At 41.4% G+C, this 10,239-nt stretch overlaps 1 pseudogene; it reads right to left on the minus strand.

Annotated features, from left to right (window-relative positions):
* The window catches only part of LOC137991830 (ATP-dependent RNA helicase A-like), a 91,944-nt pseudogene that overhangs the window by 4,007 nt on the left and 77,698 nt on the right, over positions 1 to 10,239 (minus strand).

Consider the following 10,239-nt stretch of genomic DNA (forward strand, 5'->3'; position numbering starts at 1 on the left):
ATGCATAAATGGCGGCCAAAAAAATATTCTTTTGTTTATGTGCTAATTAGCCTCACTAGCCTCGTTTGCATGGACAAAATACAAAAGAAAGGTTGCTTGAGAGCGAGGCTAGTGAGTCTCATTAGCACATAAACAAAAGAATACATTTTTGGCCGCCATTTATGAATTCGGTCAATGAAATGTTCTCCTTCGTTGAACGCAATACGTGCAGTCAACATTGCTTAAGAATAGTACCTTGGACACTAAGGGTTACTAAAGTTGTCGGGAACTGTTTCTCCGGCTGGCCGCATGTCGCTTCTAGCCACGAGATTCAGGTACGTCTCGCGATTCAACTTTTGGTAACAAAACTAAGAGCTGCATTGTTCTAGGAGTCTAACCATATATCTTACCATATCTAGTTTGGAGTCTGGACCGCTGTAGTTAAACGGCTGAGGATGCATGCATTCTGTCAAGATAGAAGCCAATAAACCATTTTATCGTTGCCTGTTACCTCACAAATGGAGCCCCGTTTTCTCGAGTCTGAGAAACGAGCCAATAACAGCTCTGGAATGATTTTGTTGCTCTTATCTACGATTTATGGTTTTTGAAATGTAATGAAGCACTTCCTTGACTTAGCTCATACTGCATGCTTTCGGGGAAGTTTTCAACTGGGAAACCCAAAGCCAAAACCACAATAATTACGTAGAAAATTACAAAATAATAACTATTAAACGATTTGAAGTGCTCCCATTAACTCTATCTTAACGTTGGCCCTGACATGGCTCACAGTGAAGTCGTATTTTAACGGACAAGCGCTCAATTTTGCTTCGTCGCGAAATGTATGGCAGCCACGTTGAATTTTTGAAGAAAAAGAAGGTTGAGAAAAGAGATTAGTTACCACCAGGTGGTGGAGCATTCGTCTCAAATACAGCATGACCGCTCCGTGAATAATCGTGCGCAAGAAAGTTAAGTCGCCCTCACTAATAAGACGCATGTACTGCAGACTAGCCCCACATAAGATAAAAGAAAAATCCAGGCCCTTCCAGTAACGTAGAGTCGAATGAATAAGCGACTAAAGCACCAACGAATAGCCGCAGCATCACGCGCAGAAAGTTGTGAACGAGTGCATGTCGACAGTTCCAATGCCACTGGAATTGTCCACTCTGTCTGCTACTCGAGGAGCGAGATTTCTGGCCAATCCCATGCGCAGCACATGTAATGCAGCACACTATAATATTGCACACCGGACTAGGAACAGTCCTATAGCTTTCCGTGACACCCGTGTAACTTAAGTTGACAAAATGGGAACAGATTCAAAGAGAATAAGTACTTACCATCAGGAAACCCGGCAATGCAAAGAAGATCTTTAAGCTGGAGCTACAAGAAAAAACATGAATAACATCAGAATCTGCAGTGCCGAGTGTTTCACAAAAGGATTAGCGCTAACCGCTGTTCAAAAGAAAACGTGCGTCATAAAAGACGGGGTACCTTAGGGAAATGCAGATTATTTGTTAAACAACCGTGGACGACTAAAACCGAAAATGCGCCCAATAAGAAATAAAAATTCATAATTCACTACACATTTTGTCTTTATTGTTCCTTAGATTCCAGATCATTTTTATCGCCATGGTAAAATCTTTTCCTTGTTCTGCTCTGTTTTTTGTGACCACCATCATGGGCTGCTAGCCATTTTTGGGTAAATTCAAACTGACGAAGCAAGGAGCGGAGCGACTTCTTAAATTACAGTCTGTCTTGACCGTAGAACCGGGAATTAAAATGGCCAACATATTTAAGATACTAACCACGCTCTGATATTGTGTACAATCGAGAACAAGATATAACGCTGCTCTTTACAAGCTCTAGGCACGGGCGGTAGCCCTAATGCGTAAAAAAGCTAAGGCCCATAGTTTCTGTCCTTTCATCCTCGATAGTTATTAAAATAGCCTCGTTCTGACCGTCGTAAATGGCTCAGTATTACAGTGGCAGCAGCCGCAGTGTTATCATACCTTAGCCTCAGATGTCATGCGCAGAGTTGATAAATTTAAGTGATGATTTTCACAAAAGTAAATCTCTGCAGACTCATTCTCCTCCAACCTGAATAGGCAATAAACAAATTTGACAAGTTAATCGTGTATTTTTTGGGTGAGAGCGTTGCAACGCTTTTGCTCAAGGAGCTAACGATAGAAGTAAGCTTCAGAGAGACAGAGGTTACAACAACTGACCCAACTGTTGCCTATTTAACGACAACAGGCTACAGGTAGCCTATCCTCTGATCACTTTTCCTGCTCTGGGCCATTTCTGGTTTAAAGGTAATAAACTGATCGCGTTCCCGAATCAGGTAAAAACAACCCATCTCACGCACACTGAAAACACTAACACTTGTTTTTGGTCAAGCACACATGGTTTTAATAAACCAGTTTCCCTTACAAAGTTGCTTTCGTCTTGGTGGGCCAACGGGGATGGCGACCCGAGTCAACTGCGTATACGAGGAGCATAGCGAGAAGCGAATAGAAGAACACACGGTTACACTACTCTTCACTTCACACTATAGTATCAAATTAGTTATGTTGAAGTCCAAATCAAAGACTTTTCCGTTGTCGACTTCAATAGTCAGTGTGAAAGCTAAGCAGATTGCAGGGATTGGGCACTACCCTTTTCTACCAACACAAAAGGGTGACCTCTAAGCGATCGAAGTAAAGCTACACCTAGAAACGAATAGATTTAGGATGCTTGAAAAGTTCAACGATCCCTGCTCCCTGCTTAAACCCTTCTCGATGATGATAATTCTTATTCAGATTTCGTTTTTTTTTTTACCTGATTAAAAGACAACTGCAAAAACGAGATTAATTTTCTAAATCTCACTGGGGACGGTTGCTCGAAGCCTGGTTAGCGCTAACAGATGGTTAAGAGGTACTAAAACCTTTAGGTTAGCACTAACCATAACCACATGCCTGATCTGCAACTTTTAACAACCCATAAAGAGATTTAAGAAAAGGGTTAATTGAGATGGATCTGTATAAATAACTGTGTGAGCTGTGCCAGTCGTTACGTATCAATGGTGAAAGTTAAAAGAAAAGCAATTCTTTGGTGCAAATCATGAGATAGGGCACAGACAAGTGCGGAGCTGACCCGGCCATCGTAAATCCCTTCACTAAGTAACCGATTTCAAGGTCCGTACTGTTAGTTTTCCGTTGGTTTATGGCCCAAACGGATATAACGAGGATCCGTCACTTACAGTACGCACCAAGGAAACGAGGACAGTAAGATATTTATTATATCTGAGGTAATAAGGCGCGCGGGAAAGGAAAATATTTGAAGTCAAGAGGAACGTTTAGTTACCAAAAATGATTGGTTTGCGTAAAACTTTGAAAAACGAATAAATCTTACTGGCTTTTTGAAATAAATGCTTGCAAGATTCGAAGAGTTTCACAAGTTTATTTCACATCAACAATTTGAAAAACTTACTAAAAGCTGTTGCAGCAAAATCTCAAATTGAGCGGGTCGTAATGTTCAATACGGCCCGCTAAATTAGCCAATCACAGCTTGCATTTGAGAGATACAACGTTAACAACACAATTTACCTTGCATCCTCCCATGCTTGGTATGCGCTCAGCAACGCAATGTGATCACTATGACGTGTCCCAGAGAACTTCTTATGCACCCAACCCAGTCTCTTTCGGTCAGTTGGTGTCTCGAACGGTTCAGGAAAACTGGTGCTGGCAGCTATGGTGCACATCGCATCTCCACAACTAACAAACGAGAAACCAAAGACCAATTTAAAAACCTGCAGACCTTCATAAACTTGTGGTATTTGCCGGCTTAACAAGAACTTTTTCAAGAAAACACTCACTGAAAAATGCATCCCAGGATGATCCTCTTTCCAAGGCGCGGTTCAACTGGCAGTTTGGCCAAGATATACCCAAGTGGTGTTAGATTCATGTTTCTGTCCAAAGCCTCCATATCTGTACAAACCACAATGACAATTATCAACTTATTCTACTGATCAAATAGAATGCGGTTGGTCTACGACTATCATATGAGTTGCCGGAATTAAGGTGAAACTTAGCATCAAATCTATTCGAATCAAAATACTTTTGCATCATTTTGCTAAATCGAAAGACAGAAAGAAAGAAACTTCATTAAGTGTCTAATCTTCTAGCGCTGGAGCACTAATTGGGGGCACTGAAAATTGAAATTAACAAATTAACGCAAATCAAATCAAACTTAATGTTGGTTTTTGAGGAGAGGGAAAAACTGGAGTACCCAGAGAAAAACCTCGCGGTGCACAATAGAGAACCAACAAACTCAACCCACATATGACGCCGAGTGTGGGAATCGAACCCGGGCCACATAATATTTGGTGGGAGACGGGTGCTCTCACCACTGCGCCATCTCTGATTTCCTTTTTATCTTCACCCACGACAGAGATATGTCAGAAGATTGGGGGTCAAATTCACCAGTTTTCTCGCAATAAACTTAAAGCATCTCGTAAATATAGTCTTACGACATTCAAATGCATTGGTGCTGCTGGGCATTGCCTTTAAAGTAAATTCGCCAACTCTTCCGGGAAGCACGAACCTTTCAAAAGCGCCACAGATTCAGCTACAGCGTCCAAAGGAGGAGGCTCTATGGCTTTGTTCAAAAATTCTCCGATGTCTCCAAGTTTGAGAAGCTTGATAGTGAGAGCCAGTTCGTGAAGCGGTGTGCGCAGAATTTCCGGGGTGGCGTGCTCAGCAAGTCTGCAAATGTTTCAAAATTAATCAGTTCAATTAAACAAACTTCCAAAAATTATTACAGCTCTATGTTCAGGTGATATGCATACTCTCCGAACGGCAGCCAAGCTGGCTGTGGACTTCCTTTGATTCTAATCTCTTTGCTTTTCTTTTTGGATTCTTAATCAAAGTTGTCGTTATTTAAACGAAAACTAACTTGGACAGCGGTTTTTCACAAAAAAATTACGTCCAGAGCTTTATAGAACTTGCTTCAACCTTGGTGAATGTAGGTTGGTCAACTAAGTCGTGACGTCACAACTTCGTTGACCAATCACATCAAAGACCAGCGGCCGTTTGCTCGAAGCCTGGTTGGCGCTAACCATGGTTAAGAGGTATCAAAACCTTCAAGTGTTCATGGCATTTAACGCTGGTTGGCGCTAACCATGCTTTGGGCAACCAGGGCCAGAGTGTTAATACCATCTTCTGACGTTACACAAATCACTTGACTCTGAAGATGACTTCCACTCAGGTTGTCGAAACGTCAGTCAATCAACGTCGTCCTAGACAAAACTTCTCAGGCCTACACTTACCCGGACGGCGATCAATTATAGTATGACTGCTGGTTTCAAACCACTTACAACTTTTTCGAAACTGGAAAGAACTTCCCTCGATTTTCAGACAGATTCCCTCAAGGGCCAAATAGACCAATTTCGATATACTAAAATGCAGTCGAAAACAAAAGGCATCATCTCGAGGCTCTGGGGAATAAACTCATACAAATCCTCATATTTATTCCCCAGAACCTCGAGATGATGTCTTTTGTTTAGGACTGAATTTTAATATATCGAAATTCGTCTATTTTACCCACTGGCTTATGTTTATTTCATTCTAGTCCGCATTCCCAATTTTTCTTTGTTCTTTTATTCCTGTGCTGGACAGAGAATGCCATCTGAAAATATAACTTCACCTTATTGTAATCATTTGGCGATTATTCCAAGTCTTTTAACGGAATTAAATTGTGTGGCAACTAGTACCGAAAAGATATATAAAGTGGGGAACGGTGTGGGATATTAGGGAGAGAATTGAAAAAGCTATTTACCGGTTCTCACGTGCTCCACATAACCTCGAATTTGGTCATTTCAAGTAGTTTTCGGGAGGTTAACTATCAATAGAGTTATTTTAGTAGAGTTATGACTTAGAGTTAGAGTTAACGACTTCAAACATCCTGAATTCAAGATTTTGGACTGCCAAAATCCAGAATTCAGGATTTTGGACTGCCAAAATCTTGAATTCCAAAATCTTGAATTCAGGATTTTGGCAGTCCAAAAATAACTCTAAGAATAGCTGTCCCCGTTTTCGGAAGAAAATGGCAAAAACTTGACGTAACATCGCGCGTGCACTGTATGCACATTGCACGTGCATAACCACTGTTTTACACTCGTTGTTTTCTGCCGCTATCGACGCGGTCGACATAGCTTATGCTTCCCAAAAAAAATGGTTTCAGTCCTAACCATTCCGAAACCTTACGAAATAAAGATTTTCTAAACTTTGGGTTTCGTTGGAAAACGCTTTCCTGATTCTAGGTCCTGCATGAATTATGTGGTTCAAATCTCGATGAATCAAGCGGTTAGATCCAAAGGTTACTTTAGGCCCAAGCTAACCTGGATGCTCGTGTGCGGCTGCAAAGATAAAAAGCAAACCCTGGTCTCACTCTGCCTGCACGGCCTCGCCTTTGCTCCATGTTGGTCCTGGATGCCCACACAGTCGCTTAGTTTGTCATGTTGTTGTGTGATCTAAATAACTTCACTTTGGCTCTGATAAAGAAGTGAAGAGTCAGTTAGGAGTAAGACTGCCAAAACTTGAATTCAATAACAAGAAAAGTATCTATACATTTTACAGGGATCTTTTAATCCCCAGAAAAGTTCCACAAGCTGGAGTACACAACACCTATACTAGATCTTTTTCACGGCATTTTTAGAGACTAAGCTATTCTATAGACGAGTTTTTAAAGAAGTTTCGGATCGTACTAGTGAACCTCAGGGTAAAAATTAATTATGTCCGTAGGGAAGGTCGGGTTTTGCTGGAAAATCAATCCAAAAATAGGGAGATCTAGAGTCGCGTTTAAGGCAAACGGGAAACGTCGGGATGAAACTTGCGTTTTGCCCACTCATGACCAGCGCCCAACATCAGTGGCTTCATGGCTCAGTTGGTTGGAGCGTCGCACTGGCATCGCGAGGTCACGGTTCAAACCCTGTTGAAGTCCTGAATTTTTCAGGCTTCTCTACGCAATTGCTAAAATTGCGTTCATAACTGTGAGGATCATAGCATCACTTGATTTCATATCCGCCGTTCTACATGTGATTCACGTCATATATCATTTCGTTCGTTGACATCAAAGAATCTTGTTTGGTTTTAATTAATTTTGTTGCTGTTAGCTATAGGTTTTGGGACAATTCACCAAAGAGAAAAGCAAGTTAAAATGAGAGAATTTTCAAGCTTTTTCGACAAGCAGCTGCCTACCGTCACAGAACATTAACTATGCAGTCGTTTGACATTTCTTGTAGACCAAAAATTTGCTAAACCTCTCTAATACAGCTCTAACTCAGTCTGTGATACCGCCGTAACTTAAATGTATCGAAGTTGGACGTTCCTGTTCTCCAACTGAAGTAAATAGAAAAAAATACTCGCTATTTCAAACGAAAAGAATACAATAACTTATTAGTAGTTTACCGTCTTGCTAGTTACGGTGCATTCGGGTATTTAACTTCACATCGAGGCGAAGCCTAGTTGGAGGTCGAACACGATCGCGATGTTTGATTCACAAGGTCTGGAGAGAACGATAAATTGAAGCGAGAAGATTGGGAAAAGAAAAACCCATAGGACATGCGAGGCTAACTCGCGAGACCACCACCTCCTTCATGGCCTCGCGTGCTTCTCCCCAGCGCTCGCTGTATAACGATTGTTGTTGGTATTTGAGAGAACTTATAGGGCTCTAATACCCCTTTAACAAAGGCTCAATGCTTTAATAATTGAGGAGACCTGAAATCAACTTAAAGCAGTTCAAATCAAATTAAATTGAGCTTGAAGCATTCAATACTGACGCATCCAAAAAAGGACATAACGTTAGTCAGGTTACCACACACATACTTGCAAGAATCGATAACAAACACAACATCATCGATGGTGATGCTTGTTTCAGCAATGTTGGTTGAAAGAATTATCTGCCAAAACAAAAAGACAAAAAGTTGATGATTTAGTAATTCATTTGTCGAGGTAAGCGATTAGGTTATCAATTGAATAAATACTAAGAAAACAAATTCAGCATCTTAGCTCTCGATCGCCGAGGAATACATGTTCGACATCAATTCAGCTAGAATTTCAAAATTACCCAGTTTACAGCGCTCTTATACTGATTTACAGTCATCAAACAAAATGTGCCTTAGAAACGGGTTGTCCTCGACAACTGTTTGGAATGGTATGAACCAAAAAAAAAAAACTGCGAGTGCGCGCGAAAATTCCCTTTACGGCCCAGTAATACGGGCAACAATTTTCGTGCCACTTGTCGCGCAACAATGTTGCGTTGCAAGTTGAGATGGTTTGTTGCGCGTATTACCATCTTCTTGCGCAAGAAATTTTGATGTTGCAAAAAGTAGACGTCGCTTTTACTTTTTGCAACATGCACTGCCCTTCAGTTTTTCTCTATAAATTAATTTGTTTCTGCAACTACACCAGCATCCCAAATCACTGCACACTAAATGACAGAGGTCATTATCCACCTTTGTAACTCCTGGTGGTACGGGCTCAAACACCCGGCGCTGATCTTCTCTTGGTATCTGCGAATGAAGAGGTAGAAGACGATACTTGCTGCTAATCCCTGGAACGAAACGAACACGAAAATATCAACAAGAAATAAATGACTACAGAAAAAGAAAAGACTAAGGACACCTTCCATTTGACAGAACTGACCGGCCAGACCGGGCATTTGAAGGACTAACTTTACCACGCCTTCAAATTAACACACTTCAAGGATGAAATTTACTCCTCCAGAAGAATTCGAGGAATTATCGAGCAAATTATTACATTTCTTTGCAAGCAGACCGGTCTGACCGGCCAGTTCTGACAGAAGAAAAGGGCCCTAAGTCTTAACATGATCAATTAAAGAAACCAGCATTTCATAAAGAATTGAAAACGTCCATTTAAATCTTATTAAACAATGACATCTGAAACTATATAGGCGAGAATGGTAATTCAATAGCCCATTTCCCACATCAGCCTCGTTTTTAAGCCAGGCCATGAATTTACTCTTTTCTTCAATTCGCCCTTGTCACACGGCGACCATATTGTCCCGGGAGACCAAAAAGGCTTTGTTTTACCACGGCAAGCCTCACCTCCATGGTTTCCACTGCGAGGCTTGGCGTGGTAAAACAAAGCTTTTTTGATCTCCCGGGACAATATGGCCGCCGTGTGACAAGGGCGAAAAACCCATTTCCGAGTTGCTGCATGTCTCAGTTTCAAAACGAGTCCTGGTGCACCACCATTAAAATGTAAATGAGTTGCGTATTCTTATGTAAATCAAACTCATTTTCCTTACAATAGTTGAGCACCAAGACTCACTTCGAAACCTAGACTAACAGCAGCTTGGAAATGGCCCATTCCCTTGTGCTTATGCTGTGTTTCGTTTTCACACAACGCAAGCGAACACAAGCATAAGCGCAAACACACGAAAAAGGAATATTTTTGATCCATGAACTTGTGCTTGCGTCAACCTCGGTTTCACGGTGAAATAAGCGTTGTTATGCATGGCTTCTGCTTGCGTCGCTAATCAGGCTTAATACCGCAGGGAGCAAAGAAGTGAGTTTTACTCTGGCTGAGAAACGAATAAGGCGGAAAATATTTTTCTCACACACAGCTGGGAGAACGGGGTCCAGTGTGTGGGGGGTCTTCAGGTCTGATGGTTTTTGGCCATTCGCCATTGCCAGACCTGCCCCTCCCACCCACCCCTCATGAGTTTTTTCAGTGCAGCTTTGTAGCTTGTGTATTTTAAAGGATATTCAACACATTCCATTCAGTTTGTAAATAGTGTTCACGATTTTTTCAAGAGGGGTCTGTTATGATGATTTTAATACGTTTTGGTTTGTTAAGGACGGTGCCTACTATTGCTATTGCTCATACGTTCTGCGCATCTCGAGATACTCGGATTTCCTATGGGTGATGCTTATTAATACAGGGATATTTTTGCGCGGTTCAAAACTATGCGGAGATGCAGAACTTAGCAACTGCTCTTGGTATCCAAAAAGAAAATTGGGAGTAACCATGCATTTTTCAGAGATAATTAAGCTTCAATTTTGAAAAGAACGCCATACGTTGCTTTGTATTTCACAGCTTTTTACTCTGGCCGCAGGCACGGCCTCTGAGTCAATAGACTCTGAGTCAATAGCCCATTCGGCCTTCGGCCTCATGGGCTATTGACTCATAGCCCATTCGGGCTCGAGGAATAATTGTTAATTATTTAAATAATTAGCGTTATATACCCATTTAAATACATAAT

Source organism: Montipora foliosa, chromosome 2, assembly GCF_036669935.1.
Source record: "Montipora foliosa isolate CH-2021 chromosome 2, ASM3666993v2, whole genome shotgun sequence".
NCBI lineage: Eukaryota > Metazoa > Cnidaria > Anthozoa > Scleractinia > Acroporidae > Montipora > Montipora foliosa.